General features: G+C 47.9%; 37 non-coding genes across 37 annotated transcripts; all 37 read left to right on the top strand.

The window, feature by feature from the left end:
* Positions 1–123: 123 nt before the first annotated feature.
* LOC142115163 (U1 spliceosomal RNA) lies at positions 124–287 on the top strand. Its single transcript, XR_012682042.1, has one exon. It is a non-coding gene; the product is annotated as a U1 spliceosomal RNA (small nuclear RNA).
* A 588-nt stretch (positions 288–875) lies between these two features.
* On the top strand, positions 876–1039 carry LOC142115236 (U1 spliceosomal RNA). Its single transcript, XR_012682106.1, has one exon. It is a non-coding gene; the product is annotated as a U1 spliceosomal RNA (small nuclear RNA).
* A 588-nt stretch (positions 1040–1627) lies between these two features.
* Positions 1628–1791, top strand: LOC142115135 (U1 spliceosomal RNA). The gene has a single exon (XR_012682016.1). It is a non-coding gene; the product is annotated as a U1 spliceosomal RNA (small nuclear RNA).
* Positions 1792–2379: 588 nt separating this feature from the next.
* Positions 2380–2543, top strand: LOC142115160 (U1 spliceosomal RNA). The gene has a single exon (XR_012682040.1). It is a non-coding gene; the product is annotated as a U1 spliceosomal RNA (small nuclear RNA).
* Positions 2544–3131: 588 nt separating this feature from the next.
* LOC142115235 (U1 spliceosomal RNA) lies at positions 3132–3295 on the top strand. Its single transcript, XR_012682105.1, has one exon. It is a non-coding gene; the product is annotated as a U1 spliceosomal RNA (small nuclear RNA).
* A 588-nt stretch (positions 3296–3883) lies between these two features.
* On the top strand, positions 3884–4047 carry LOC142115205 (U1 spliceosomal RNA). The gene has a single exon (XR_012682078.1). It is a non-coding gene; the product is annotated as a U1 spliceosomal RNA (small nuclear RNA).
* A 588-nt stretch (positions 4048–4635) lies between these two features.
* LOC142115233 (U1 spliceosomal RNA) lies at positions 4636–4799 on the top strand. The gene has a single exon (XR_012682104.1). It is a non-coding gene; the product is annotated as a U1 spliceosomal RNA (small nuclear RNA).
* Positions 4800–5387: 588 nt separating this feature from the next.
* Positions 5388–5551, top strand: LOC142115168 (U1 spliceosomal RNA). The gene has a single exon (XR_012682047.1). It is a non-coding gene; the product is annotated as a U1 spliceosomal RNA (small nuclear RNA).
* A 588-nt stretch (positions 5552–6139) lies between these two features.
* On the top strand, positions 6140–6303 carry LOC142115232 (U1 spliceosomal RNA). Its single transcript, XR_012682103.1, has one exon. It is a non-coding gene; the product is annotated as a U1 spliceosomal RNA (small nuclear RNA).
* A 588-nt stretch (positions 6304–6891) lies between these two features.
* Positions 6892–7055, top strand: LOC142115231 (U1 spliceosomal RNA). Its single transcript, XR_012682102.1, has one exon. It is a non-coding gene; the product is annotated as a U1 spliceosomal RNA (small nuclear RNA).
* A 588-nt stretch (positions 7056–7643) lies between these two features.
* On the top strand, positions 7644–7807 carry LOC142115229 (U1 spliceosomal RNA). The gene has a single exon (XR_012682100.1). It is a non-coding gene; the product is annotated as a U1 spliceosomal RNA (small nuclear RNA).
* A 588-nt stretch (positions 7808–8395) lies between these two features.
* LOC142115141 (U1 spliceosomal RNA) lies at positions 8396–8559 on the top strand. Its single transcript, XR_012682021.1, has one exon. It is a non-coding gene; the product is annotated as a U1 spliceosomal RNA (small nuclear RNA).
* Positions 8560–9147: 588 nt separating this feature from the next.
* Positions 9148–9311, top strand: LOC142115149 (U1 spliceosomal RNA). Its single transcript, XR_012682029.1, has one exon. It is a non-coding gene; the product is annotated as a U1 spliceosomal RNA (small nuclear RNA).
* A 588-nt stretch (positions 9312–9899) lies between these two features.
* Positions 9900–10063, top strand: LOC142115227 (U1 spliceosomal RNA). The gene has a single exon (XR_012682099.1). It is a non-coding gene; the product is annotated as a U1 spliceosomal RNA (small nuclear RNA).
* Positions 10064–10651: 588 nt separating this feature from the next.
* On the top strand, positions 10652–10815 carry LOC142115226 (U1 spliceosomal RNA). The gene has a single exon (XR_012682098.1). It is a non-coding gene; the product is annotated as a U1 spliceosomal RNA (small nuclear RNA).
* Positions 10816–11403: 588 nt separating this feature from the next.
* Positions 11404–11567, top strand: LOC142115171 (U1 spliceosomal RNA). Its single transcript, XR_012682050.1, has one exon. It is a non-coding gene; the product is annotated as a U1 spliceosomal RNA (small nuclear RNA).
* Positions 11568–12155: 588 nt separating this feature from the next.
* On the top strand, positions 12156–12319 carry LOC142115147 (U1 spliceosomal RNA). The gene has a single exon (XR_012682027.1). It is a non-coding gene; the product is annotated as a U1 spliceosomal RNA (small nuclear RNA).
* A 588-nt stretch (positions 12320–12907) lies between these two features.
* On the top strand, positions 12908–13071 carry LOC142115225 (U1 spliceosomal RNA). The gene has a single exon (XR_012682097.1). It is a non-coding gene; the product is annotated as a U1 spliceosomal RNA (small nuclear RNA).
* Positions 13072–13659: 588 nt separating this feature from the next.
* On the top strand, positions 13660–13823 carry LOC142115224 (U1 spliceosomal RNA). The gene has a single exon (XR_012682096.1). It is a non-coding gene; the product is annotated as a U1 spliceosomal RNA (small nuclear RNA).
* Positions 13824–14411: 588 nt separating this feature from the next.
* LOC142115223 (U1 spliceosomal RNA) lies at positions 14412–14575 on the top strand. The gene has a single exon (XR_012682095.1). It is a non-coding gene; the product is annotated as a U1 spliceosomal RNA (small nuclear RNA).
* Positions 14576–15163: 588 nt separating this feature from the next.
* Positions 15164–15327, top strand: LOC142115222 (U1 spliceosomal RNA). The gene has a single exon (XR_012682093.1). It is a non-coding gene; the product is annotated as a U1 spliceosomal RNA (small nuclear RNA).
* A 589-nt stretch (positions 15328–15916) lies between these two features.
* Positions 15917–16080, top strand: LOC142115221 (U1 spliceosomal RNA). The gene has a single exon (XR_012682092.1). It is a non-coding gene; the product is annotated as a U1 spliceosomal RNA (small nuclear RNA).
* A 588-nt stretch (positions 16081–16668) lies between these two features.
* On the top strand, positions 16669–16832 carry LOC142115220 (U1 spliceosomal RNA). Its single transcript, XR_012682091.1, has one exon. It is a non-coding gene; the product is annotated as a U1 spliceosomal RNA (small nuclear RNA).
* Positions 16833–17420: 588 nt separating this feature from the next.
* LOC142115219 (U1 spliceosomal RNA) lies at positions 17421–17584 on the top strand. Its single transcript, XR_012682090.1, has one exon. It is a non-coding gene; the product is annotated as a U1 spliceosomal RNA (small nuclear RNA).
* Positions 17585–18172: 588 nt separating this feature from the next.
* LOC142115216 (U1 spliceosomal RNA) lies at positions 18173–18336 on the top strand. The gene has a single exon (XR_012682088.1). It is a non-coding gene; the product is annotated as a U1 spliceosomal RNA (small nuclear RNA).
* Positions 18337–18924: 588 nt separating this feature from the next.
* Positions 18925–19088, top strand: LOC142115215 (U1 spliceosomal RNA). The gene has a single exon (XR_012682087.1). It is a non-coding gene; the product is annotated as a U1 spliceosomal RNA (small nuclear RNA).
* Positions 19089–19676: 588 nt separating this feature from the next.
* LOC142115214 (U1 spliceosomal RNA) lies at positions 19677–19840 on the top strand. Its single transcript, XR_012682086.1, has one exon. It is a non-coding gene; the product is annotated as a U1 spliceosomal RNA (small nuclear RNA).
* A 588-nt stretch (positions 19841–20428) lies between these two features.
* Positions 20429–20592, top strand: LOC142115213 (U1 spliceosomal RNA). The gene has a single exon (XR_012682085.1). It is a non-coding gene; the product is annotated as a U1 spliceosomal RNA (small nuclear RNA).
* A 588-nt stretch (positions 20593–21180) lies between these two features.
* LOC142115212 (U1 spliceosomal RNA) lies at positions 21181–21344 on the top strand. The gene has a single exon (XR_012682084.1). It is a non-coding gene; the product is annotated as a U1 spliceosomal RNA (small nuclear RNA).
* Positions 21345–21932: 588 nt separating this feature from the next.
* On the top strand, positions 21933–22096 carry LOC142115211 (U1 spliceosomal RNA). Its single transcript, XR_012682083.1, has one exon. It is a non-coding gene; the product is annotated as a U1 spliceosomal RNA (small nuclear RNA).
* Positions 22097–22685: 589 nt separating this feature from the next.
* LOC142115210 (U1 spliceosomal RNA) lies at positions 22686–22849 on the top strand. Its single transcript, XR_012682082.1, has one exon. It is a non-coding gene; the product is annotated as a U1 spliceosomal RNA (small nuclear RNA).
* Positions 22850–23437: 588 nt separating this feature from the next.
* On the top strand, positions 23438–23601 carry LOC142115209 (U1 spliceosomal RNA). The gene has a single exon (XR_012682081.1). It is a non-coding gene; the product is annotated as a U1 spliceosomal RNA (small nuclear RNA).
* A 588-nt stretch (positions 23602–24189) lies between these two features.
* Positions 24190–24353, top strand: LOC142115208 (U1 spliceosomal RNA). The gene has a single exon (XR_012682080.1). It is a non-coding gene; the product is annotated as a U1 spliceosomal RNA (small nuclear RNA).
* A 588-nt stretch (positions 24354–24941) lies between these two features.
* Positions 24942–25105, top strand: LOC142115207 (U1 spliceosomal RNA). Its single transcript, XR_012682079.1, has one exon. It is a non-coding gene; the product is annotated as a U1 spliceosomal RNA (small nuclear RNA).
* Positions 25106–25693: 588 nt separating this feature from the next.
* LOC142115204 (U1 spliceosomal RNA) lies at positions 25694–25857 on the top strand. The gene has a single exon (XR_012682077.1). It is a non-coding gene; the product is annotated as a U1 spliceosomal RNA (small nuclear RNA).
* Positions 25858–26445: 588 nt separating this feature from the next.
* On the top strand, positions 26446–26609 carry LOC142115203 (U1 spliceosomal RNA). The gene has a single exon (XR_012682076.1). It is a non-coding gene; the product is annotated as a U1 spliceosomal RNA (small nuclear RNA).
* Positions 26610–27197: 588 nt separating this feature from the next.
* Positions 27198–27361, top strand: LOC142115202 (U1 spliceosomal RNA). Its single transcript, XR_012682075.1, has one exon. It is a non-coding gene; the product is annotated as a U1 spliceosomal RNA (small nuclear RNA).
* Positions 27362–27394: the final 33 nt, after the last annotated feature.

Here is a 27394-nt window from a genome sequence, read left to right as displayed (position 1 = left end):
CCCATCCGCTTCCCTTCAGTTGTTGTCCCCAGCTGAAAGTTCATTTGTGCTGCATCAGGAGAATCTCCCCCACTTGACAGGCGTGTGCTTGACCAGTCGCCCTCCAGAGTCCTAGTCCAACTCATACTTATCTGGCAGGGGAGATACCATGATCACAAAGGTGGTTCTCCCAGGGTGAGGTTCATCCATTGCACTCCGGATGTGCTGACCCCTGCGATTTCCCCAAATGCGGGAAACTCGACTGCATAATTTGTGGTAGTGGGGGACTGCGTTCGCGCTCTCCCCTGATCATCTCTGGTAAAAGTCAGCTTTAGTTGTGTGACCTAGCCTTCTTGCAGAAAGTGCATGATCTAAATGCTTTATCGGCAGTGCGATATCTTGATATTGTAGCCCTATCCGGCCTGATTTTTTCCCTGGCTTGCTTTCTTCCCCCTGTGCTGATGCCATTCTGCCAGATATGACATGTACTCTATGACTGCCTGTTCTCTGATAATTCTAGGGTTGATAGAACCACTCTGTGTCCTTTTGCTGCTGATTATTTCAGGGCACAGTTCTTCCTGCAGAGCTTCTTTATGCAAATCAGGCCTATATAGATGGCATTCTACTGTCTTTCTCTTTTCATATGCAGATGAGTATTGCAGCTGACTGCTTGGATAACCCATCGTATGCAAATATATCTGCTGCACCCTGGGAATGCTTATAATTGTACTTGTCCGTACAGTTTGACATTTGAGGTGCTTCAGGAATAGGCACCCATCCGCTTCCCTTCAGTTGTTGTCCCCAGCTGAAAGTTCATTTGTGCTGCATCAGGAGAATCTCCCCCACTTGACAGGCGTGTGCTTGACCAGTCGCCCTCCAGAGTCCTAGTCCAACTCATACTTACCTGGCAGGGGAGATACCATGATCACAAAGGTGGTTCTCCCAGGGTGAGGTTCATCCATTGCACTCCGGATGTGCTGACCCCTGCGATTTCCCCAAATGCGGGAAACTCGACTGCATAATTTGTGGTAGTGGGGGACTGCGTTCGCGCTCTCCCCTGATCATCTCTGGTAAAAGTCAGCTTTAGTTGTGTGACCTAGCCTTCTTGCAGAAAGCGCATGATCTAAATGCTTTATCGGCAGCGCGATATCTTGATATTGTAGCCCTATCCGGCCTGATTTTTTCCCTGGCTTGCTTTCTTCCCCCTGTGCTGATGCCATTCTGCCAGATATGACATGTACTCTATGACTGCCTGTTCTCTGATAATTCTAGGGTTGATAGAACCACTCTGTGTCCTTTTGCTGCTGATTATTTCAGGGCACAGTTCTTCCTGCAGAGCTTCTTTATGCAAATCAGGCCTATATAGATGGCATTCTACTGTCTTTCTCTTTTCATATGCAGATGAGTATTGCAGCTGACTGCTTGGATAACCCATCGTATGCAAATATATCTGCTGCACTCTGGGAATGCTTATAATTGTACTTGTCCGTACAGTTTGACATTTGAGGTGCTTCAGGAATAGGCACCCATCCGCTTCCCTTCAGTTGTTGTCCCTAGCTGAAAGTTCATTTGTGCTGCATCAGGAGAATCTCCCCCACTTGACAGGCGTGTGCTTGACCAGTCGCCCTCCAGAGTCCTAGTCCAACTCATACTTACCTGGCAGGGGAGATACCATGATCACAAAGGTGGTTCTCCCAGGGTGAGGTTCATCCATTGCACTCTGGATGTGCTGACCCCTGCGATTTCCCCAAATGCGGGAAACTCGACTGCATAATTTGTGGTAGTGGGGGACTGCGTTCGCGCTCTCCCCTGATCATCTCTGGTAAAAGTCAGCTTTAGTTGTGTGACCTAGCCTTCTTGCAGAAAGTGCATGATCTAAATGCTTTATCGGCAGTGCGATATCTTGATATTGTAGCCCTATCCGGCCTGATTTTTTCCCTGGCTTGCTTTCTTCCCCCTGTGCTGATGCCATTCTGCCAGATATGACATGTACTCTATGACTGCCTGTTCTCTGATAATTCTAGGGTTGATAGAACCACTCTGTGTCCTTTTGCTGCTGATTATTTCAGGGCACAGTTCTTCCTGCAGAGCTTCTTTATGCAAATCAGGCCTATATAGATGGCATTCTACTGTCTTTCTCTTTTCATATGCAGATGAGTATTGCAGCTGACTGCTTGGATAACCCATCGTATGCAAATATATCTGCTGCACCCTGGGAATGCTTATAATTGTACTTGTCCGTACAGTTTGACATTTGAGGTGCTTCAGGAATAGGCACCCATCCGCTTCCCTTCAGTTGTTGTCCCCAGCTGAAAGTTCATTTGTGCTGCATCAGGAGAATCTCCCCCACTTGACAGGCGTGTGCTTGACCAGTCGCCCTCCAGAGTCCTAGTCCAACTCATACTTACCTGGCAGGGGAGATACCATGATCACAAAGGTGGTTCTCCCAGGGTGAGGTTCATCCATTGCACTCCGGATGTGCTGACCCCTGCGATTTCCCCAAATGCGGGAAACTCGACTGCATAATTTGTGGTAGTGGGGGACTGCGTTCGTGCTCTCCCCTGATCATCTCTGGTAAAAGTCAGCTTTAGTTGTGTGACCTAGCCTTCTTGCAGAAAGCGCATGATCTAAATGCTTTATCGGCAGTGCGATATCTTGATATTGTAGCCCTATCCGGCCTGATTTTTTCCCTGGCTTGCTTTCTTCCCCCTGTGCTGATGCCATTCTGCCAGATATGACATGTACTCTATGACTGCCTGTTCTCTGATAATTCTAGGGTTGATAGAACCACTCTGTGTCCTTTTGCTGCTGATTATTTCAGGGCACAGTTCTTCCTGCAGAGCTTCTTTATGCAAATCAGGCCTATATAGATGGCATTCTACTGTCTTTCTCTTTTCATATGCAGATGAGTATTGCAGCTGACTGCTTGGATAACCCATCGTATGCAAATATATCTGCTGCACCCTGGGAATGCTTATAATTGTACTTGTCCGTACAGTTTGACATTTGAGGTGCTTCAGGAATAGGCACCCATCCGCTTCCCTTCAGTTGTTGTCCCCAGCTGAAAGTTCATTTGTGCTGCATCAGGAGAATCTCCCCCACTTGACAGGCGTGTGCTTGACCAGTCGCCATCCAGAGTCCTAGTCCAACTCATACTTACCTGGCAGGGGAGATACCATGATCACAAAGGTGGTTCTCCCAGGGTGAGGTTCATCCATTGCACTCCGGATGTGCTGACCCCTGCGATTTCCCCAAATGCGGGAAACTCGACTGCATAATTTGTGGTAGTGGGGGACTGCGTTCGCGCTCTCCCCTGATCATCTCTGGTAAAAGTCAGCTTTAGTTGTGTGACCTAGCCTTCTTGCAGAAAGCGCATGATCTAAATGCTTTATCGGCAGCGCGATATCTTGATATTGTAGCCCTATCCGGCCTGATTTTTTCCCTGGCTTGCTTTCTTCCCCCTGTGCTGATGCCATTCTGCCAGATATGACATGTACTCTATGACTGCCTGTTCTCTGATAATTCTAGGGTTGATAGAACCACTCTGTGTCCTTTTGCTGCTGATTATTTCAGGGCACAGTTCTTCCTGCAGAGCTTCTTTATGCAAATCAGGCCTATATAGATGGCATTCTACTGTCTTTCTCTTTTCATATGCAGATGAGTATTGCAGCTGACTGCTTGGATAACCCATCGTATGCAAATATATCTGCTGCACCCTGGGAATGCTTATAATTGTACTTGTCCGTACAGTTTGACATTTGAGGTGCTTCAGGAATAGGCACCCATCCGCTTCCCTTCAGTTGTTGTCCCCAGCTGAAAGTTCATTTGTGCTGCATCAGGAGAATCTCCCCCACTTGACAGGCGTGTGCTTGACCAGTCGCCCTCCAGAGTCCTAGTCCAACTCATACTTACCTGGCAGGGGAGATACCATGATCACAAAGGTGGTTCTCCCAGGGTGAGGTTCATCCATTGCACTCCGGATGTGCTGACCCCTGCGATTTCCCCAAATGCGGGAAACTCGACTGCATAATTTGTGGTAGTGGGGGACTGCGTTCGCGCACTCCCCTGATCATCTCTGATAAAAGTCAGCTTTAGTTGTGTGACCTAGCCTTCTTGCAGAAAGCGCATGATCTAAATGCTTTATCGGCAGCGCGATATCTTGATATTGTAGCCCTATCCGGCCTGATTTTTTCCCTGGCTTGCTTTCTTCCCCCTGTGCTGATGCCATTCTGCCAGATATGACATGTACTCTATGACTGCCTGTTCTCTGATAATTCTAGGGTTGATAGAACCACTCTGTGTCCTTTTGCTGCTGATTATTTCAGGGCACAGTTCTTCCTGCAGAGCTTCTTTATGCAAATCAGGCCTATATAGATGGCATTCTACTGTCTTTCTCTTTTCATATGCAGATGAGTATTGCAGCTGACTGCTTGGATAACCCATCGTATGCAAATATATCTGCTGCACCCTGGGAATGCTTATAATTGTACTTGTCCGTACAGTTTGACATTTGAGGTGCTTCAGGAATAGGCACCCATCCGCTTCCCTTCAGTTGTTGTCCCCAGCTGAAAGTTCATTTGTGCTGCATCAGGAGAATCTCCCCCACTTGACAGGCGTGTGCTTGACCAGTCGCCCTCCAGAGTCCTAGTCCAACTCATACTTACCTGGCAGGGGAGATACCATGATCACAAAGGTGGTTCTCCCAGGGTGAGGTTCATCCATTGCACTCCGGATGTGCTGACCCCTGCGATTTCCCCAAATGCGGGAAACTCGACTGCATAATTTGTGGTAGTGGGGGACTGCGTTCGCGCTCTCCCCTGATCATCTCCGGTAAAAGTCAGCTTTAGTTGTGTGACCTAGCCTTCTTGCAGAAAGCGCATGATCTAAATGCTTTATCGGCAGCGCGATATCTTGATATTGTAGCCCTATCCGGCCTGATTTTTTCCCTGGCTTGCTTTCTTCCCCCTGTGCTGATGCCATTCTGCCAGATATGACATGTACTCTATGACTGCCTGTTCTCTGATAATTCTAGGGTTGATAGAACCACTCTGTGTCCTTTTGCTGCTGATTATTTCAGGGCACAGTTCTTCCTGCAGAGCTTCTTTATGCAAATCAGGCCTATATAGATGGCATTCTACTGTCTTTCTCTTTTCATATGCAGATGAGTATTGCAGCTGACTGCTTGGATAACCCATCGTATGCAAATATATCTGCTGCACCCTGGGAATGCTTATAATTGTACTTGTCCGTACAGTTTGACATTTGAGGTGCTTCAGGAATAGGCACCCATCCGCTTCCCTTCAGTTGTTGTCCCCAGCTGAAAGTTCATTTGTGCTGCATCAGGAGAATCTCCCCCACTTGACAGGCGTGTGCTTGACCAGTCGCCCTCCAGAGTCCTAGTCCAACTCATACTTACCTGGCAGGGGAGATACCATGATCACAAAGGTGGTTATCCCAGGGTGAGGTTCATCCATTGCACTCCGGATGTGCTGACCCCTGCGATTTCCCCAAATGCGGGAAACTCGACTGCATAATTTGTGGTAGTGGGGGACTGCGTTCGCGCTCTCCCCTGATCATCTCCGGTAAAAGTCAGCTTTAGTTGTGTGACCTAGCCTTCTTGCAGAAAGCGCATGATCTAAATGCTTTATCGGCAGCGCGATATCTTGATATTGTAGCCCTATCCGGCCTGATTTTTTCCCTGGCTTGCTTTCTTCCCCCTGTGCTGATGCCATTCTGCCAGATATGACATGTACTCTATGACTGCCTGTTCTCTGATAATTCTAGGGTTGATAGAACCACTCTGTGTCCTTTTGCTGCTGATTATTTCAGGGCACAGTTCTTCCTGCAGAGCTTCTTTATGCAAATCAGGCCTATATAGATGGCATTCTACTGTCTTTCTCTTTTCATATGCAGATGAGTATTGCAGCTGACTGCTTGGATAACCCATCGTATGCAAATATATCTGCTGCACCCTGGGAATGCTTATAATTGTACTTGTCCGTACAGTTTGACATTTGAGGTGCTTCAGGAATAGGCACCCATCCGCTTCCCTTCAGTTGTTGTCCCCAGCTGAAAGTTCATTTGTGCTGCATCAGGAGAATCTCCCCCACTTGACAGGCGTGTGCTTGACCAGTCGCCCTCCAGAGTCCTAGTCCAACTCATACTTACCTGGCAGGGGAGATACCATGATCACAAAGGTGGTTCTCCCAGGGTGAGGTTCATCCATTGCACTCCGGATGTGCTGACCCCTGCGATTTCCCCAAATGCGGGAAACTCGACTGCATAATTTGTGGTAGTGGGGGACTGCGTTCGCGCTCTCCCCTGATCATCTCTGGTAAAAGTCAGCTTTAGTTGTGTGACCTAGCCTTCTTGCAGAAAGCGCATGATCTAAATGCTTTATCGGCAGCGCGATATCTTGATATTGTAGCCCTATCCGGCCTGATTTTTTCCCTGGCTTGCTTTCTTCCCCCTGTGCTGATGCCATTCTGCCAGATATGACATGTACTCTATGACTGCCTGTTCTCTGATAATTCTAGGGTTGATAGAACCACTCTGTGTCCTTTTGCTGCTGATTATTTCAGGGCACAGTTCTTCCTGCAGAGCTTCTTTATGCAAATCAGGCCTATATAGATGGCATTCTACTGTCTTTCTCTTTTCATATGCAGATGAGTATTGCAGCTGACTGCTTGGATAACCCATCGTATGCAAATATATCTGCTGCACCCTGGGAATGCTTATAATTGTACTTGTCCGTACAGTTTGACATTTGAGGTGCTTCAGGAATAGGCACCCATCCGCTTCCCTTCAGTTGTTGTCCCTAGCTGAAAGTTCATTTGTGCTGCATCAGGAGAATCTCCCCCACTTGACAGGCGTGTGCTTGACCAGTCGCCCTCCAGAGTCCTAGTCCAACTCATACTTACCTGGCAGGGGAGATACCATGATCACAAAGGTGGTTCTCCCAGGGTGAGGTTCATCCATTGCACTCCGGATGTGCTGACCCCTGCGATTTCCCCAAATGCGGGAAACTCGACTGCATAATTTGTGGTAGTGGGGGACTGCGTTCGCGCTCTCCCCTGATCATCTCTGGTAAAAGTCAGCTTTAGTTGTGTGACCTAGCCTTCTTGCAGAAAGTGCATGATCTAAATGCTTTATCGGCAGTGCGATATCTTGATATTGTAGCCCTATCCGGCCTGATTTTTTCCCTGGCTTGCTTTCTTCCCCCTGTGCTGATGCCATTCTGCCAGATATGACATGTACTCTATGACTGCCTGTTCTCTGATAATTCTAGGGTTGATAGAACCACTCTGTGTCCTTTTGCTGCTGATTATTTCAGGGCACAGTTCTTCCTGCAGAGCTTCTTTATGCAAATCAGGCCTATATAGATGGCATTCTACTGTCTTTCTCTTTTCATATGCAGATGAGTATTGCAGCTGACTGCTTGGATAACCCATCGTATGCAAATATATCTGCTGCACCCTGGGAATGCTTATAATTGTACTTGTCCATACAGTTTGACATTTGAGGTGCTTCAGGAATAGGCACCCATCCGCTTCCCTTCAGTTGTTGTCCCCAGCTGAAAGTTCATTTGTGCTGCATCAGGAGAATCTCCCCCACTTGACAGGCGTGTGCTTGACCAGTCGCCCTCCAGAGTCCTAGTCCAACTCATACTTACCTGGCAGGGGAGATACCATGATCACAAAGGTGGTTCTCCCAGGGTGAGGTTCATCCATTGCACTCCGGATGTGCTGACCCCTGCGATTTCCCCAAATGCGGGAAACTCGACTGCATAATTTGTGGTAGTGGGGGACTGCGTTCGCGCTCTCCCCTGATCATCTCTGATAAAAGTCAGCTTTAGTTGTGTGACCTAGCCTTCTTGCAGAAAGCGCATGATCTAAATGCTTTATCGGCAGCGCGATATCTTGATATTGTAGCCCTATCCGGCCTGATTTTTTCCCTGGCTTGCTTTCTTCCCCCTGTGCTGATGCCATTCTGCCAGATATGACATGTACTCTATGACTGCCTGTTCTCTGATAATTCTAGGGTTGATAGAACCACTCTGTGTCCTTTTGCTGCTGATTATTTCAGGGCACAGTTCTTCCTGCAGAGCTTCTTTATGCAAATCAGGCCTATATAGATGGCATTCTACTGTCTTTCTCTTTTCATATGCAGATGAGTATTGCAGCTGACTGCTTGGATAACCCATCGTATGCAAATATATCTGCTGCACCCTGGGAATGCTTATAATTGTACTTGTCCGTACAGTTTGACATTTGAGGTGCTTCAGGAATAGGCACCCATCCGCTTCCCTTCAGTTGTTGTCCCCAGCTGAAAGTTCATTTGTGCTGCATCAGGAGAATCTCCCCCACTTGACAGGCGTGTGCTTGACCAGTCGCCCTCCAGAGTCCTAGTCCAACTCATACTTACCTGGCAGGGGAGATACCATGATCACAAAGGTGGTTCTCCCAGGGTGAGGTTCATCCATTGCACTCCGGGTGTGCTGACCCCTGCGATTTCCCCAAATGCGGGAAACTCGACTGCATAATTTGTGGTAGTGGGGGACTGCGTTCGCGCTCTCCCCTGATCATCTCTGGTAAAAGTCAGCTTTAGTTGTGTGACCTAGCCTTCTTGCAGAAAGCGCATGATCTAAATGCTTTATCGGCAGCGCGATATCTTGATATTGTAGCCCTATCCGGCCTGATTTTTTCCCTGGCTTGCTTTCTTCCCCCTGTGCTGATGCCATTCTGCCAGATATGACATGTACTCTATGACTGCCTGTTCTCTGATAATTCTAGGGTTGATAGAACCACTCTGTGTCCTTTTGCTGCTGATTATTTCAGGGCACAGTTCTTCCTGCAGAGCTTCTTTATGCAAATCAGGCCTATATAGATGGCATTCTACTGTCTTTCTCTTTTCATATGCAGATGAGTATTGCAGCTGACTGCTTGGATAACCCATCGTATGCAAATATATCTGCTGCACCCTGGGAATGCTTATAATTGTACTTGTCCGTACAGTTTGACATTTGAGGTGCTTCAGGAATAGGCACCCATCCGCTTCCCTTCAGTTGTTGTCCCCAGCTGAAAGTTCATTTGTGCTGCATCAGGAGAATCTCCCCCACTTGACAGGCGTGTGCTTGACCAGTCGCCCTCCAGAGTCCTAGTCCAACTCATACTTACCTGGCAGGGGAGATACCATGATCACAAAGGTGGTTCTCCCAGGGTGAGGTTCATCCATTGCACTCCGGATGTGCTGACCCCTGCGATTTCCCCAAATGCGGGAAACTCGACTGCATAATTTGTGGTAGTGGGGGACTGCGTTCGCGCACTCCTCTGATCATCTCTGATAAAAGTCAGCTTTAGTTGTGTGACCTAGCCTTCTTGCAGAAAGCGCATGATCTAAATGCTTTATCGGCAGCGCGATATCTTGATATTGTAGCCCTATCCGGCCTGATTTTTTCCCTGGCTTGCTTTCTTCCCCCTGTGCTGATGCCATTCTGCCAGATATGACATGTACTCTATGACTGCCTGTTCTCTGATAATTCTAGGGTTGATAGAACCACTCTGTGTCCTTTTGCTGCTGATTATTTCAGGGCACAGTTCTTCCTGCAGAGCTTCTTTATGCAAATTAGGCCTATATAGATGGCATTCTACTGTCTTTCTCTTTTCATATGCAGATGAGTATTGCAGCTGACTGCTTGGATAAACCATCGTATGCAAATATATCTGCTGCACCCTGGGAATGCTTATAATTGTACTTGTCCGTACAGTTTGACATTTGAGGTGCTTCAGGAATAGGCACCCATCCGCTTCCCTTCAGTTGTTGTCCCCAGCTGAAAGTTCATTTGTGCTGCATCAGGAGAATCTCCCCCACTTGACAGGCGTGTGCTTGACCAGTCGCCCTCCAGAGTCCTAGTCCAACTCATACTTACCTGGCAGGGGAGATACCATGATCACAAAGGTGGTTCTCCCAGGGTGAGGTTCATCCATTGCACTCCGGATGTGCTGACCCCTGCGATTTCCCCAAATGCGGGAAACTCGACTGCATAATTTGTGGTAGTGGGGGACTGCGTTCGCGCTCTCCCCTGATCATCTCCGGTAAAAGTCAGCTTTAGTTGTGTGACCTAGCCTTCTTGCAGAAAGCGCATGATCTAAATGCTTTATCGGCAGCGCGATATCTTGATATTGTAGCCCTATCCGGCCTGATTTTTTCCCTGGCTTGCTTTCTTCCCCCTGTGCTGATGCCATTCTGCCAGATATGACATGTACTCTATGACTGCCTGTTCTCTGATAATTCTAGGGTTGATAGAACCACTCTGTGTCCTTTTGCTGCTGATTATTTCAGGGCACAGTTCTTCCTGCAGAGCTTCTTTATGCAAATCAGGCCTATATAGATGGCATTCTACTGTCTTTCTCTTTTCATATGCAGATGAGTATTGCAGCTGACTGCTTGGATAACCCATCGTATGCAAATATATCTGCTGCACCCTGGGAATGCTTATAATTGTACTTGTCCGTACAGTTTGACATTTGAGGTGCTTCAGGAATAGGCACCCATCCGCTTCCCTTCAGTTGTTGTCCCCAGCTGAAAGTTCATTTGTGCTGCATCAGGAGAATCTCCCCCACTTGACAGGCGTGTGCTTGACCAGTCGCCCTCCAGAGTCCTAGTCCAACTCATACTTACCTGGCAGGGGAGATACCATGATCACAAAGGTGGTTCTCCCAGGGTGAGGTTCATCCATTGCACTCCGGATGTGCTGACCCCTGCGATTTCCCCAAATGCGGGAAACTCGACTGCATAATTTGTGGTAGTGGGGGACTGCGTTCGCGCTCTCCCCTGATCATCTCCGGTAAAAGTCAGCTTTAGTTGTGTGACCTAGCCTTCTTGCAGAAAGCGCATGATCTAAATGCTTTATCGGCAGCGCGATATCTTGATATTGTAGCCCTATCCGGCCTGATTTTTTCCCTGGCTTGCTTTCTTCCCCCTGTGCTGATGCCATTCTGCCAGATATGACATGTACTCTATGACTGCCTGTTCTCTGATAATTCTAGGGTTGATAGAACCACTCTGTGTCCTTTTGCTGCTGATTATTTCAGGGCACAGTTCTTCCTGCAGAGCTTCTTTATGCAAATCAGGCCTATATAGATGGCATTCTACTGTCTTTCTCTTTTCATATGCAGATGAGTATTGCAGCTGACTGCTTGGATAACCCATCGTATGCAAATATATCTGCTGCACCCTGGGAATGCTTATAATTGTACTTGTCCGTACAGTTTGACATTTGAGGTGCTTCAGGAATAGGCACCCATCCGCTTCCCTTCAGTTGTTGTCCCCAGCTGAAAGTTCATTTGTGCTGCATCAGGAGAATCTCCCCCACTTGACAGGCGTGTGCTTGACCAGTCGCCCTCCAGAGTCCTAGTCCAACTCATACTTACCTGGCAGGGGAGATACCATGATCACAAAGGTGGTTCTCCCAGGGTGAGGTTCATCCATTGCACTCCGGATGTGCTGACCCCTGCGATTTCCCCAAATGCGGGAAACTCGACTGCATAATGTGTGGTAGTGGGGGACTGCGTTCGCGCTCTCCCCTGATCATCTCTGGTAAAAGTCAGCTTTAGTTGTGTGACCTAGCCTTCTTGCAGAAAGCGCATGATCTAAATGCTTTATCGGCAGCGCGATATCTTGATATTGTAGCCCTATCCGGCCTGATTTTTTCCCTGGCTTGCTTTCTTCCCCCTGTGCTGATGCCATTCTGCCAGATATGACATGTACTCTATGACTGCCTGTTCTCTGATAATTCTAGGGTTGATAGAACCACTCTGTGTCCTTTTGCTGCTGATTATTTCAGGGCACAGTTCTTCCTGCAGAGTTTCTTTATGCAAATCAGGCCTATATAGATGGCATTCTACTGTCTTTCTCTTTTCATATGCAGATGAGTATTGCAGCTGACTGCTTGGATAACCCATCGTATGCAAATATATCTGCTGCACCCTGGGAATGCTTATAATTGTACTTGTCCGTACAGTTTGACATTTGAGGTGCTTCAGGAATAGGCACCCATCCGCTTCCCTTCAGTTGTTGTCCCCAGCTGAAAGTTCATTTGTGCTGCATCAGGAGAATCTCCCCCACTTGACAGGCGTGTGCTTGACCAGTCGCCCTCCAGAGTCCTAGTCCAACTCATACTTACCTGGCAGGGGAGATACCATGATCACAAAGGTGGTTCTCCCAGGGTGAGGTTCATCCATTGCACTCCGGATGTGCTGACCCCTGCGATTTCCCCAAATGCGGGAAACTCGACTGCATAATTTGTGCTAGTGGGGGACTGCGTTCGCGCTCTCCCCTGATCATCTCTGGTAAAAGTCAGCTTTAGTTGTGTGACCTAGCCTTCTTGCAGAAAGCGCATGATCTAAATGCTTTATCGGCAGCGCGATATCTTGATATTGTAGCCCTATCCGGCCTGATTTTTTCCCTGGCTTGCTTTCTTCCCCCTGTGCTGATGCCATTCTGCCAGATATGACATGTACTCTATGACTGCCTGTTCTCTGATAATTCTAGGGTTGATAGAACCACTCTGTGTCCTTTTGCTGCTGATTATTTCAGGGCACAGTTCTTCCTGCAGAGCTTCTTTATGCAAATCAGGCCTATATAGATGGCATTCTACTGTCTTTCTCTTTTCATATGCAGATGAGTATTGCAGCTGACTGCTTGGATAACCCATCGTATGCAAATATATCTGCTGCACCCTGGGAATGCTTATAATTGTACTTGTCCGTACAGTTTGACATTTGAGGTGCTTCAGGAATAGGCACCCATCCGCTTCCCTTCAGTTGTTGTCCCCAGCTGAAAGTTCATTTGTGCTGCATCAGGAGAATCTCCCCCACTTGACAGGCGTGTGCTTGACCAGTCGCCCTCCAGAGTCCTAGTCCAACTCATACTTACCTGGCAGGGGAGATACCATGATCACAAAGGTGGTTCTCCCAGGGTGAGGTTCATCCATTGCACTCCGGATGTGCTGACCCCTGCGATTTCCCCAAATGCGGGAAACTCGACTGCATAATTTGTGGTAGTGGGGGACTGCGTTCGCGCTCTCCCCTGATCATCTCTGGTAAAAGTCAGCTTTAGTTGTGTGACCTAGCCTTCTTGCAGAAAGCGCATGATCTAAATGCTTTATCGGCAGCGCGATATCTTGATATTGTAGCCCTATCCGGCCTGATTTTTTCCCTGGCTTGCTTTCTTCCCCCTGTGCTGATGCCATTCTGCCAGATATGACATGTACTCTATGACTGCCTGTTCTCTGATAATTCTAGGGTTGATAGAACCACTCTGTGTCCTTTTGCTGCTGATTATTTCAGGGCACAGTTCTTCCTGCAGAGCTTCTTTATGCAAATCAGGCCTATATAGATGGCATTCTACTGTCTTTCTCTTTTCATATGCAGATGAGTATTGCAGCTGACTGCTTGGATAACCCATCGTATGCAAATATATCTGCTGCACCCTGGGAATGCTTATAATTGTACTTGTCCGTACAGTTTGACATTTGAGGTGCTTCAGGAATAGGCACCCATCCGCTTCCCTTCAGTTGTTGTCCCCAGCTGAAAGTTCATTTGTGCTGCATCAGGAGAATCTCCCCCACTTGACAGGCGTGTGCTTGACCAGTCGCCCTCCAGAGTCCTAGTCCAACTCATACTTACCTGGCAGGGGAGATACCATGATCACAAAGGTGGTTCTCCCAGGGTGAGGTTCATCCATTGCACTCCGGATGTGCTGACCCCTGCGATTTCCCCAAATGCGGGAAACTCGACTGCATAATTTGTGGTAGTGGGGGACTGCGTTCGCGCTCTCCCCTGATCATCTCTGGTAAAAGTCAGCTTTAGTTGTGTGACCTAGCCTTCTTGCAGAAAGCGCATGATCTAAATGCTTTATCGGCAGCGCGATATCTTGATATTGTAGCCCTATCCGGCCTGATTTTTTCCCTGGCTTGCTTTCTTCCCCCTGTGCTGATGCCATTCTGCCAGATATGACATGTACTCTATGACTGCCTGTTCTCTGATAATTCTAGGGTTGATAGAACCACTCTGTGTCCTTTTGCTGCTGATTATTTCAGGGCACAGTTCTTCCTGCAGAGCTTCTTTATGCAAATCAGGCCTATATAGATGGCATTCTACTGTCTTTCTCTTTTCATATGCAGATGAGTATTGCAGCTGACTGCTTGGATAACCCATCGTATGCAAATATATCTGCTGCACCCTGGGAATGCTTATAATTGTACTTGTCCGTACAGTTTGACATTTGAGGTGCTTCAGGAATAGGCACCCATCCGCTTCCCTTCAGTTGTTGTCCCCAGCTGAAAGTTCATTTGTGCTGCATCAGGAGAATCTCCCCCACTTGACAGGCGTGTGCTTGACCAGTCGCCCTCCAGAGTCCTAGTCCAACTCATACTTACCTGGCAGGGGAGATACCATGATCACAAAGGTGGTTCTCCCAGGGTGAGGTTCATCCATTGCACTCCGGATGTGCTGACCCCTGCGATTTCCCCAAATGCGGGAAACTCGACTGCATAATTTGTGGTAGTGGGGGACTGCGTTCGCGCTCTCCCCTGATCATCTCTGGTAAAAGTCAGCTTTAGTTGTGTGACCTAGCCTTCTTGCAGAAAGCGCATGATCTAAATGCTTTATCGGCAGCGCGATATCTTGATATTGTAGCCCTATCCGGCCTGATTTTTTCCCTGGCTTGCTTTCTTCCCCCTGTGCTGATGCCATTCTGCCAGATATGACATGTACTCTATGACTGCCTGTTCTCTGATAATTCTAGGGTTGATAGAACCACTCTGTGTCCTTTTGCTGCTGATTATTTCAGGGCACAGTTCTTCCTGCAGAGCTTCTTTATGCAAATCAGGCCTATATAGATGGCATTCTACTGTCTTTCTCTTTTCATATGCAGATGAGTATTGCAGCTGACTGCTTGGATAACCCATCGTATGCAAATATATCTGCTGCACCCTGGGAATGCTTATAATTGTACTTGTCCGTACAGTTTGACATTTGAGGTGCTTCAGGAATAGGCACCCATCCGCTTCCCTTCAGTTGTTGTCCCCAGCTGAAAGTTCATTTGTGCTGCATCAGGAGAATCTCCCCCACTTGACAGGCGTGTGCTTGACCAGTCGCCCTCCAGAGTCCTAGTCCAACTCATACTTACCTGGCAGGGGAGATACCATGATCACAAAGGTGGTTCTCCCAGGGTGAGGTTCATCCATTGCACTCCGGATGTGCTGACCCCTGCGATTTCCCCAAATGCGGGAAACTCGACTGCATAATTTGTGGTAGTGGGGGACTGCGTTCGCGCTCTCCCCTGATCATCTCTGGTAAAAGTCAGCTTTAGTTGTGTGACCTAGCCTTCTTGCAGAAAGCGCATGATCTAAATGCTTTATCGGCAGCGCGATATCTTGATATTGTAGCCCTATCCGGCCTGATTTTTTCCCCTGGCTTGCTTTCTTCCCCCTGTGCTGATGCCATTCTGCCAGATATGACATGTACTCTATGACTGCCTGTTCTCTGATAATTCTAGGGTTGATAGAACCACTCTGTGTCCTTTTGCTGCTGATTATTTCAGGGCACAGTTCTTCCTGCAGAGCTTCTTTATGCAAATCAGGCCTATATAGATGGCATTCTACTGTCTTTCTCTTTTCATATGCAGATGAGTATTGCAGCTGACTGCTTGGATAACCCATCGTATGCAAATATATCTGCTGCACCCTGGGAATGCTTATAATTGTACTTGTCCGTACAGTTTGACATTTGAGGTGCTTCAGGAATAGGCACCCATCCGCTTCCCTTCAGTTGTTGTCCCCAGCTGAAAGTTCATTTGTGCTGCATCAGGAGAATCTCCCCCACTTGACAGGCGTGTGCTTGACCAGTCGCCCTCCAGAGTCCTAGTCCAACTCATACTTACCTGGCAGGGGAGATACCATGATCACAAAGGTGGTTCTCCCAGGGTGAGGTTCATCCATTGCACTCCGGATGTGCTGACCCCTGCGATTTCCCCAAATGCGGGAAACTCGACTGCATAATTTGTGGTAGTGGGGGACTGCGTTCGCGCTCTCCCCTGATCATCTCTGGTAAAAGTCAGCTTTAGTTGTGTGACCTAGCCTTCTTGCAGAAAGCGCATGATCTAAATGCTTTATCGGCAGCGCGATATCTTGATATTGTAGCCCTATCCGGCCTGATTTTTTCCCTGGCTTGCTTTCTTCCCCCTGTGCTGATGCCATTCTGCCAGATATGACATGTACTCTATGACTGCCTGTTCTCTGATAATTCTAGGGTTGATAGAACCACTCTGTGTCCTTTTGCTGCTGATTATTTCAGGGCACAGTTCTTCCTGCAGAGCTTCTTTATGCAAATCAGGCCTATATAGATGGCATTCTACTGTCTTTCTCTTTTCATATGCAGATGAGTATTGCAGCTGACTGCTTGGATAACCCATCGTATGCAAATATATCTGCTGCACCCTGGGAATGCTTATAATTGTACTTGTCCGTACAGTTTGACATTTGAGGTGCTTCAGGAATAGGCACCCATCCGCTTCCCTTCAGTTGTTGTCCCCAGCTGAAAGTTCATTTGTGCTGCATCAGGAGAATCTCCCCCACTTGACAGGCGTGTGCTTGACCAGTCACCCTCCAGAGTCCTAGTCCAACTCATACTTACCTGGCAGGGGAGATACCATGATCACAAAGGTGGTTCTCCCAGGGTGAGGTTCATCCATTGCACTCCGGATGTGCTGACCCCTGCGATTTCCCCAAATGCGGGAAACTCGACTGCATAATTTGTGGTAGTGGGGGACTGCGTTCGCGCTCTCCCCTGATCATCTCTGGTAAAAGTCAGCTTTAGTTGTGTGACCTAGCCTTCTTGCAGAAAGCGCATGATCTAAATGCTTTATCGGCAGCGCGATATCTTGATATTGTAGCCCTATCCGGCCTGATTTTTTCCCTGGCTTGCTTTCTTCCCCCTGTGCTGATGCCATTCTGCCAGATATGACATGTACTCTATGACTGCCTGTTCTCTGATAATTCTAGGGTTGATAGAACCACTCTGTGTCCTTTTGCTGCTGATTATTTCAGGGCACAGTTCTTCCTGCAGAGCTTCTTTATGCAAATCAGGCCTATATAGATGGCATTCTACTGTCTTTCTCTTTTCATATGCAGATGAGTATTGCAGCTGACTGCTTGGATAACCCATCGTATGCAAATATATCTGCTGCACCCTGGGAATGCTTATAATTGTACTTGTCCGTACAGTTTGACATTTGAGGTGCTTCAGGAATAGGCACCCATCCGCTTCCCTTCAGTTGTTGTCCCCAGCTGAAAGTTCATTTGTGCTGCATCAGGAGAATCTCCCCCACTTGACAGGCGTGTGCTTGACCAGTCGCCCTCCAGAGTCCTAGTCCAACTCATACTTACCTGGCAGGGGAGATACCATGATCACAAAGGTGGTTCTCCCAGGGTGAGGTTCATCCATTGCACTCCGGATGTGCTGACCCCTGCGATTTCCCCAAATGCGGGAAACTCGACTGCATAATTTGTGGTAGTGGGGGACTGCGTTCGCGCTCTCCCCTGATCATCTCTGGTAAAAGTCAGCTTTAGTTGTGTGACCTAGCCTTCTTGCAGAAAGCGCATGATCTAAATGCTTTATCGGCAGCGTGATATCTTGATATTGTAGCCCTATCCGGCCTGATTTTTTCCCTGGCTTGCTTTCTTCCCCCTGTGCTGATGCCATTCTGCCAGATATGACATGTACTCTATGACTGCCTGTTCTCTGATAATTCTAGGGTTGATAGAACCACTCTGTGTCCTTTTGCTGCTGATTATTTCAGGGCACAGTTCTTCCTGCAGAGCTTCTTTATGCAAATCAGGCCTATATAGATGGCATTCTACTGTCTTTCTCTTTTCATATGCAGATGAGTATTGCAGCTGACTGCTTGGATAACCCATCCTATGCAAATATATCTGCTGCACCCTGGGAATGCTTATAATTGTACTTGTCCGTACAGTTTGACATTTGAGGTGCTTCAGGAATAGGCACCCATCCGCTTCCCTTCAGTTGTTGTCCCCAGCTGAAAGTTCATTTGTGCTGCATCAGGAGAATCTCCCCCACTTGACAGGCGTGTGCTTGACCAGTCGCCCTCCAGAGTCCTAGTCCAACTCATACTTACCTGGCAGGGGAGATACCATGATCACAAAGGTGGTTCTCCCAGGGTGAGGTTCATCCATTGCACTCCGGATGTGCTGACCCCTGCGATTTCCCCAAATGCGGGAAACTCGACTGCATAATTTGTGGTAGTGGGGGACTGCGTTCGCGCTCTCCCCTGATCATCTCTGGTAAAAGTCAGCTTTAGTTGTGTGACCTAGCCTTCTTGCAGAAAGCGCATGATCTAAATGCTTTATCGGCAGCGCGATATCTTGATATTGTAGCCCTATCCGGCCTGATTTTTTCCCTGGCTTGCTTTCTTCCCCCTGTGCTGATGCCATTCTGCCAGATATGACATGTACTCTATGACTGCCTGTTCTCTGATAATTCTAGGGTTGATAGAACCACTCTGTGTCCTTTTGCTGCTGATTATTTCAGGGCACAGTTCTTCCTGCAGAGCTTCTTTATGCAAATCAGGCCTATATAGATGGCATTCTACTGTCTTTCTCTTTTCATATGCAGATGAGTATTGCAGCTGACTGCTTGGATAACCCATCGTATGCAAATATATCTGCTGCACCCTGGGAATGCTTATAATTGTACTTGTCCGTACAGTTTGACATTTGAGGTGCTTCAGGAATAGGCACCCATCCGCTTCCCTTCAGTTGTTGTCCCCAGCTGAAAGTTCATTTGTGCTGCATCAGGAGAATCTCCCCCACTTGACAGGCGTGTGCTTGACCAGTCGCCCTCCAGAGTCCTAGTCCAACTCATACTTACCTGGCAGGGGAGATACCATGATCACAAAGGTGGTTCTCCCAGGGTGAGGTTCATCCATTGCACTCCGGATGTGCTGACCCCTGCGATTTCCCCAAATGCGGGAAACTCGACTGCATAATTTGTGGTAGTGGGGGACTGCGTTCGCGCTCTCCCCTGATCATCTCTGGTAAAAGTCAGCTTTAGTTGTGTGACCTAGCCTTCTTGCAGAAAGCGCATGATCTAAATGCTTTATCGGCAGCGCGATATCTTGATATTGTAGCCCTATCCGGCCTGATTTTTTCCCTGGCTTGCTTTCTTCCCCCTGTGCTGATGCCATTCTGCCAGATATGACATGTACTCTATGACTGCCTGTTCTCTGATAATTCTAGGGTTGATAGAACCACTCTGTGTCCTTTTGCTGCTGATTATTTCAGGGCACAGTTCTTCCTGCAGAGCTTCTTTATGCAAATCAGGCCTATATAGATGGCATTCTACTGTCTTTCTCTTTTCATATGCAGATGAGTATTGCAGCTGACTGCTTGGATAACCCATCGTATGCAAATATATCTGCTGCACCCTGGGAATGCTTATAATTGTACTTGTCCGTACAGTTTGACATTTGAGGTGCTTCAGGAATAGGCACCCATCCGCTTCCCTTCAGTTGTTGTCCCCAGCTGAAAGTTCATTTGTGCTGCATCAGGAGAATCTCCCCCACTTGACAGGCGTGTGCTTGACCAGTCGCCCTCCAGAGTCCTAGTCCAACTCATACTTACCTGGCAGGGGAGATACCATGATCACAAAGGTGGTTCTCCCAGGGTGAGGTTCATCCATTGCACTCCGGATGTGCTGACCCCTGCGATTTCCCCAAATGCGGGAAACTCGACTGCATAATTTGTGGTAGTGGGGGACTGCGTTCGCGCTCTCCCCTGATCATCTCTGGTAAAAGTCAGCTTTAGTTGTGTGACCTAGCCTTCTTGCAGAAAGCGCATGATCTAAATGCTTTATCGGCAGCGCGATATCTTGATATTGTAGCCCTATCCGGCCTGATTTTTTCCCTGGCTTGCTTTCTTCCCCCTGTGCTGATGCCATTCTGCCAGATATGACATGTACTCTATGACTGCCTGTTCTCTGATAATTCTAGGGTTGATAGAACCACTCTGTGTCCTTTTGCTGCTGATTATTTCAGGGCACAGTTCTTCCTGCAGAGCTTCTTTATGCAAATCAGGCCTATATAGATGGCATTCTACTGTCTTTCTCTTTTCATATGCAGATGAGTATTGCAGCTGACTGCTTGGATAACCCATCGTATGCAAATATATCTGCTGCACCCTGGGAATGCTTATAATTGTACTTGTCCGTACAGTTTGACATTTGAGGTGCTTCAGGAATAGGCACCCATCCGCTTCCCTTCAGTTGTTGTCCCCAGCTGAAAGTTCATTTGTGCTGCATCAGGAGAATCTCCCCCACTTGACAGGCGTGTGCTTGACCAGTCGCCCTCCAGAGTCCTAGTCCAACTCATACTTACCTGGCAGGGGAGATACCATGATCACAAAGGTGGTTCTCCCAGGGTGAGGTTCATCCATTGCACTCCGGATGTGCTGACCCCTGCGATTTCCCCAAATGCGGGAAACTCGACTGCATAATTTGTGGTAGTGGGGGACTGCGTTCGCGCTCTCCCCTGATCATCTCTGGTAAAAGTCAGCTTTAGTTGTGTGACCTAGCCTTCTTGCAGAAAGCGCATGATCTAAATGCTTTATCGGCAGCGCGATATCTTGATATTGTAGCCCTATCCGGCCTGATTTTTTCCCTGGCTTGCTTTCTTCCCCCTGTGCTGATGCCATTCTGCCAGATATGACATGTACTCTATGACTGCCTGTTCTCTGATAATTCTAGGGTTGATAGAACCACTCTGTGTCCTTTTGCTGCTGATTATTTCAGGGCACAGTTCTTCCTGCAGAGCTTCTTTATGCAAATCAGGCCTATATAGATGGCATTCTACTGTCTTTCTCTTTTCATATGCAGATGAGTATTGCAGCTGACTGCTTGGATAACCCATCGTATGCAAATATATCTGCTGCACCCTGGGAATGCTTATAATTGTACTTGTCCGTACAGTTTGACATTTGAGGTGCTTCGGGAATAGGCACCCATCCGCTTCCCTTCAGTTGTTGTCCCCAGCTGAAAGTTCATTTGTGCTGCATCAGGAGAATCTCCCCCACTTGACAGGCGTGTGCTTGACCAGTCGCCCTCCAGAGTCCTAGTCCAACTCATACTTACCTGGCAGGGGAGATACCATGATCACAAAGGTGGTTCTCCCAGGGTGAGGTTCATCCATTGCACTCCGGATGTGCTGACCCCTGCGATTTCCCCAAATGCGGGAAACTCGACTGCATAATTTGTGGTAGTGGGGGACTGCGTTCGCGCTCTCCCCTGATCATCTCTGGTAAAAGTCAGCTTTAGTTGTGTGACCTAGCCTTCTTGCAGAAAGCGCATGATCTAAATGCTTTATCGGCAGCGCGATATCTTGATATTGTAGCCCTATCCGGCCTGATTTTTTCCCTGGCTTGCTTTCTTCCCCCTGTGCTGATGCCATTCTGCCAGATATGACATGTACTCTATGACTGCCTGTTCTCTGATAATTCTAGGGTTGATAGAACCACTCTGTGTCCTTTTGCTGCTGATTATTTCAGGGCACAGTTCTTCCTGCAGAGCTTCTTTATGCAAATCAGGCCTATATAGATGGCATTCTACTGTCTTTCTCTTTTCATATGCAGATGAGTATTGCAGCTGACTGCTTGGATAACCCATCGTATGCAAATATATCTGCTGCACCCTGGGAATGCTTATAATTGTACTTGTCCGTACAGTTTGACATTTGAGGTGCTTCAGGAATAGGCACCCATCCGCTTCCCTTCAGTTGTTGTCCCCAGCTGAAAGTTCATTTGTGCTGCATCAGGAGAATCTCCCCCACTTGACAGGCGTGTGCTTGACCAGTCGCCCTCCAGAGTCCTAGTCCAACTCATACTTACCTGGCAGGGGAGATACCATGATCACAAAGGTGGTTCTCCCAGGGTGAGGTTCATCCATTGCACTCCGGATGTGCTGACCCCTGCGATTTCCCCAAATGCGGGAAACTCGACTGCATAATTTGTGGTAGTGGGGGACTGCGTTCGCGCTCTCCCCTGATCATCTCTGGTAAAAGTCAGCTTTAGTTGTGTGACCTAGCCTTCTTGCAGAAAGCGCATGATCTAAATGCTTTATCGGCAGCGCGATATCTTGATATTGTAGCCCTATCCGGCCTGATTTTTTCCCCTGGCTTGCTTTCTTCCCCCTGTGCTGATGCCATTCTGCCAGATATGACATGTACTCTATGACTGCCTGTTCTCTGATAATTCTAGGGTTGATAGAACCACTCTGTGTCCTTTTGCTGCTGATTATTTCAGGGCACAGTTCTTCCTGCAGAGCTTCTTTATGCAAATCAGGCCTATATAGATGGCATTCTACTGTCTTTCTCTTTTCATATGCAGATGAGTATTGCAGCTGACTGCTTGGATAACCCATCGTATGCAAATATATCTGCTGCACCCTGGGAATGCTTATAATTGTACTTGTCCGTACAGTTTGACATTTGAGGTGCTTCAGGAATAGGCACCCATCCGCTTCCCTTCAGTTGTTGTCCCCAGCTGAAAGTTCATTTGTGCTGCATCAGGAGAATCTCCCCCACTTGACAGGCGTGTGCTTGACCAGTCGCCCTCCAGAGTCCTAGTCCAACTCATACTTACCTGGCAGGGGAGATACCATGATCACAAAGGTGGTTCTCCCAGGGTGAGGTTCATCCATTGCACTCCGGATGTGCTGACCCCTGCGATTTCCCCAAATGCGGGAAACTCGACTGCATAATTTGTGGTAGTGGGGGACTGCGTTCGCGCTCTCCCCTGATCATCTCTGGTAAAAGTCAGCTTTAGTTGTGTGACCTAGCCTTCTTGCAGAAAGCGCATGATCTAAATGCTTTATCGGCAGCGCGATATCTTGATATTGTAGCCCTATCCGGCCTGATTTTTTCCCTGGCTTGCTTTCTTCCCCCTGTGCTGATGCCATTCTGCCAGATATGACATGTACTCTATGACTGCCTGTTCTCTGATAATTCTAGGGTTGATAGAACCACTCTGTGTCCTTTTGCTGCTGATTATTTCAGGGCACAGTTCTTCCTGCAGAGCTTCTTTATGCAAATCAGGCCTATATAGATGGCATTCTACTGTCTTTCTCTTTTCATATGCAGATGAGTATTGCAGCTGACTGCTTGGATAACCCATCGTATGCAAATATATCTGCTGCACCCTGGGAATGCTTATAATTGTACTTGTCCGTACAGTTTGACATTTGAGGTGCTTCAGGAATAGGCACCCATCCGCTTCCCTTCAGTTGTTGTCCCCAGCTGAAAGTTCATTTGTGCTGCATCAGGAGAATCTCCCCCACTTGACAGGCGTGTGCTTGACCAGTCACCCTCCAGAGTCCTAGTCCAACTCATACTTACCTGGCAGGGGAGATACCATGATCACAAAGGTGGTTCTCCCAGGGTGAGGTTCATCCATTGCACTCCGGATGTGCTGACCCCTGCGATTTCCCCAAATGCGGGAAACTCGACTGCATAATTTGTGGTAGTGGGGGACTGCGTTCGCGCTCTCCCCTGATCATCTCTGGTAAAAGTCAGCTTTAGTTGTGTGACCTAGCCTTCTTGCAGAAAGCGCATGATCTAAATGCTTTATCGGCAGCGCGATATCTTGATATTGTAGCCCTATCCGGCCTGATTTTTTCCCTGGCTTGCTTTCTTCCCCCTGTGCTGATGCCATTCTGCCAGATATGACATGTACTCTATGACTGCCTGTTCTCTGATAATTCTAGGGTTGATAGAACCACTCTGTGTCCTTTTGCTGCTGATTATTTCAGGGCACAGTTCTTCCTGCAGAGCTTCTTTATGCAAATCAGGCCTATATAGATGGCATTCTACTGTCTTTCTCTTTTCATATGCAGATGAGTATTGCAGCTGACTGCTTGGATAACCCATCGTATGCAAATATATCTGCTGCACCCTGGGAATGCTTATAATTGTACTTGTCCGTACAGTTTGACATTTGAGGTGCTTCAGGAATAGGCACCCATCCGCTTCCCTTCAGTTGTTGTCCCCAGCTGAAAGTTCATTTGTGCTGCATCAGGAGAATCTCCCCCACTTGACAGGCGTGTGCTTGACCAGTCGCCCTCCAGAGTCCTAGTCCAACTCATACTTACCTGGCAGGGGAGATACCATGATCACAAAGGTGGTTCTCCCAGGGTGAGGTTCATCCATTGCACTCCGGATGTGCTGACCCCTGCGATTTCCCCAAATGCGGGAAACTCGACTGCATAATTTGTGGTAGTGGGGGACTGCGTTCGCGCTCTCCCCTGATCATCTCTGGTAAAAGTCAGCTTTAGTTGTGTGACCTAGCCTTCTTGCAGAAAGCGCATGATCTAAATGCTTTATCGGCAGCGTGATATCTTGATATTGTAGCCCTATCCGGCCTGATTTTTTCCCTGGCTTGCTTTCTTCCCCCTGTGCTGATGCCATTCTGCCAGATATGACATGTACTCTATGACTGCCTGTTCTCTGATAATTCTAGGGTTGATAGAACCACTCTGTGTCCTTTTGCTGCTGATTATTTCAGGGCACAGTTCTTCCTGCAGAGCTTCTTTATGCAAATCAGGCCTATATAGATGGCATTCTACTGTCTTTCTCTTTTCATATGCAGATGAGTATTGCAGCTGACTGCTTGGATAACCCATCGTATGCAAATATATCTGCTGCACCCTGGGAATGCTTATAATTGTACTTGTCCGTACAGTTTGACATTTGAGGTGCTTCAGGAATAGGCACCCATCCGCTTCCCTTCAGTTGTTGTCCCCAGCTGAAAGTTCATTTGTGCTGCATCAGGAGAATCTCCCCCACTTGACAGGCGTGTGCTTGACCAGTCGCCCTCCAGAGTCCTAGTCCAACTCATACTTACCTGGCAGGGGAGATACCATGATCACAAAGGTGGTTCTCCCAGGGTGAGGTTCATCCATTGCACTCCGGATGTGCTGACCCCTGCGATTTCCCCAAATGCGGGAAACTCGACTGCATAATTTGTGGTAGTGGGGGACTGCGTTCGCGCTCTCCCCTGATCATCTCTGGTAAAAGTCAGCTTTAGTTGTGTGACCTAGCCTTCTTGCAGAAAGCGCATGATCTAAATGCTTTATCGGCAGCGCGATATCTTGATATTGTAGCCCTATCCGGCCTGATTTTTTCCCTGGCTTGCTTTCTTCCCCCTGTGCTGATGCCATTCTGCCAGATATGACATGTACTCTATGACTGCCTGTTCTCTGATAATTCTAGGGTTGATAGAACCACTCTGTGTCCTTTTGCTGCTGATTATTTCAGGGCACAGTTCTTCCTGCAGAGCTTCTTTATGCAAATCAGGCCTATATAGATGGCATTCTACTGTCTTTCTCTTTTCATATGCAGATGAGTATTGCAGCTGACTGCTTGGATAACCCATCGTATGCAAATATATCTGCTGCACCCTGGGAATGCTTATAATTGTACTTGTCCGTACAGTTTGACATTTGAGGTGCTTCAGGAATAGGCACCCATCCGCTTCCCTTCAGTTGTTGTCCCCAGCTGAAAGTTCATTTGTGCTGCATCAGGAGAATCTCCCCCACTTGACAGGCGTGTGCTTGACCAGTCGCCCTCCAGAGTCCTAGTCCAACTCATACTTACCTGGCAGGGGAGATACCATGATCACAAAGGTGGTTCTCCCAGGGTGAGGTTCATCCATTGCACTCCGGATGTGCTGACCCCTGCGATTTCCCCAAATGCGGGAAACTCGACTGCATAATTTGTGGTAGTGGGGGACTGCGTTCGCGCTCTCCCCTGATCATCTCTGGTAAAAGTCAGCTTTAGTTGTGTGACCTAGCCTTCTTGCAGAAAGCGCATGATCTAAATGCTTTATCGGCAGCGCGATATCTTGATATTGTAGCCCTATCCGGCCTGATTTTTTCCCTGGCTTGCTTTCTTCCCCCTGTGCTGATGCCATTCTGCCAGATATGACATGTACTCTATGACTGCCTGTTCTCTGATAATTCTAGGGTTGATAGAACCACTCTGTGTCCTTTTGCTGCTGATTATTTCAGGGCACAGTTCTTCCTGCAGAGCTTCTTTATGCAAATCAGGCCTATATAGATGGCATTCTACTGTCTTTCTCTTTTCATATGCAGATGAGTATTGCAGCTGACTGCTTGGATAACCCATCGTATGCAAATATATCTGCTGCACCCTGGGAATGCTTATAATTGTACTTGTCCGTACAGTTTGACATTTGAGGTGCTTCAGGAATAGGCACCCATCCGCTTCCCTTCAGTTGTTGTCCCCAGCTGAAAGTTCATTTGTGCTGCATCAGGAGAATCTCCCCCACTTGACAGGCGTGTGCTTGACCAGTCGCCCTCCAGAGTCCTAGTCCAACTCATACTTACCTGGCAGGGGAGATACCATGATCACAAAGGTGGTTCTCCCAGGGTGAGGTTCATCCATTGCACTCCGGATGTGCTGACCCCTGCGATTTCCCCAAATGCGGGAAACTCGACTGCATAATTTGTGGTAGTGGGGGACTGCGTTCGCGCTCTCCCCTGATCATCTCTGGTAAAAGTCAGCTTTAGTTGTGTGACCTAGCCTTCTTGCAGAAAGCGCATGATCTAAATGCTTTATCGGCAGCGCGATATCTTGATATTGTAGCCCTATCCGGCCTGATTTTTTCCCTGGCTTGCTTTCTTCCCCCTGTGCTGATGCCATTCTGCCAGATATGACATGTACTCTATGACTGCCTGTTCTCTGATAATTCTAGGGTTGATAGAACCACTCTGTGTCCTTTTGCTGCTGATTATTTCAGGGCACAGTTCTTCCTGCAGAGCTTCTTTATGCAAATCAGGCCTATATAGATGGCATTCTACTGTCTTTCTCTTTTCATATGCAGATGAGTATTGCAGCTGACTGCTTGGATAACCCATCGTATGCAAATATATCTGCTGCACCCTGGGAATGCTTATAATTGTACTTGTCCGTACAGTTTGACATTTGAGGTGCTTCAGGAATAGGCACCCATCCGCTTCCCTTCAGTTGTTGTCCCCAGCTGAAAGTTCATTTGTGCTGCATCAGGAGAATCTCCCCCACTTGACAGGCGTGTGCTTGACCAGTCGCCCTCCAGAGTCCTAGTCCAACTCATACTTACCTGGCAGGGGAGATACCATGATCACAAAGGTGGTTCTCCCAGGGTGAGGTTCATCCATTGCACTCCGGATGTGCTGACCCCTGCGATTTCCCCAAATGCGGGAAACTCGACTGCATAATTTGTGGTAGTGGGGGACTGCGTTCGCGCTCTCCCCTGATCATCTCTGGTAAAAGTCAGCTTTAGTTGTGT

The sequence above is a fragment of the Mixophyes fleayi genome, unplaced genomic scaffold, assembly GCF_038048845.1.
Source record: "Mixophyes fleayi isolate aMixFle1 unplaced genomic scaffold, aMixFle1.hap1 Scaffold_1536, whole genome shotgun sequence".
In the NCBI taxonomy this organism is placed as follows: Eukaryota; Metazoa; Chordata; class Amphibia; order Anura; family Limnodynastidae; genus Mixophyes; species Mixophyes fleayi.
The sequence above is the reverse complement of the archived record's forward strand: the minus strand, read 5'-3'. Positions and strand labels throughout refer to the sequence as shown.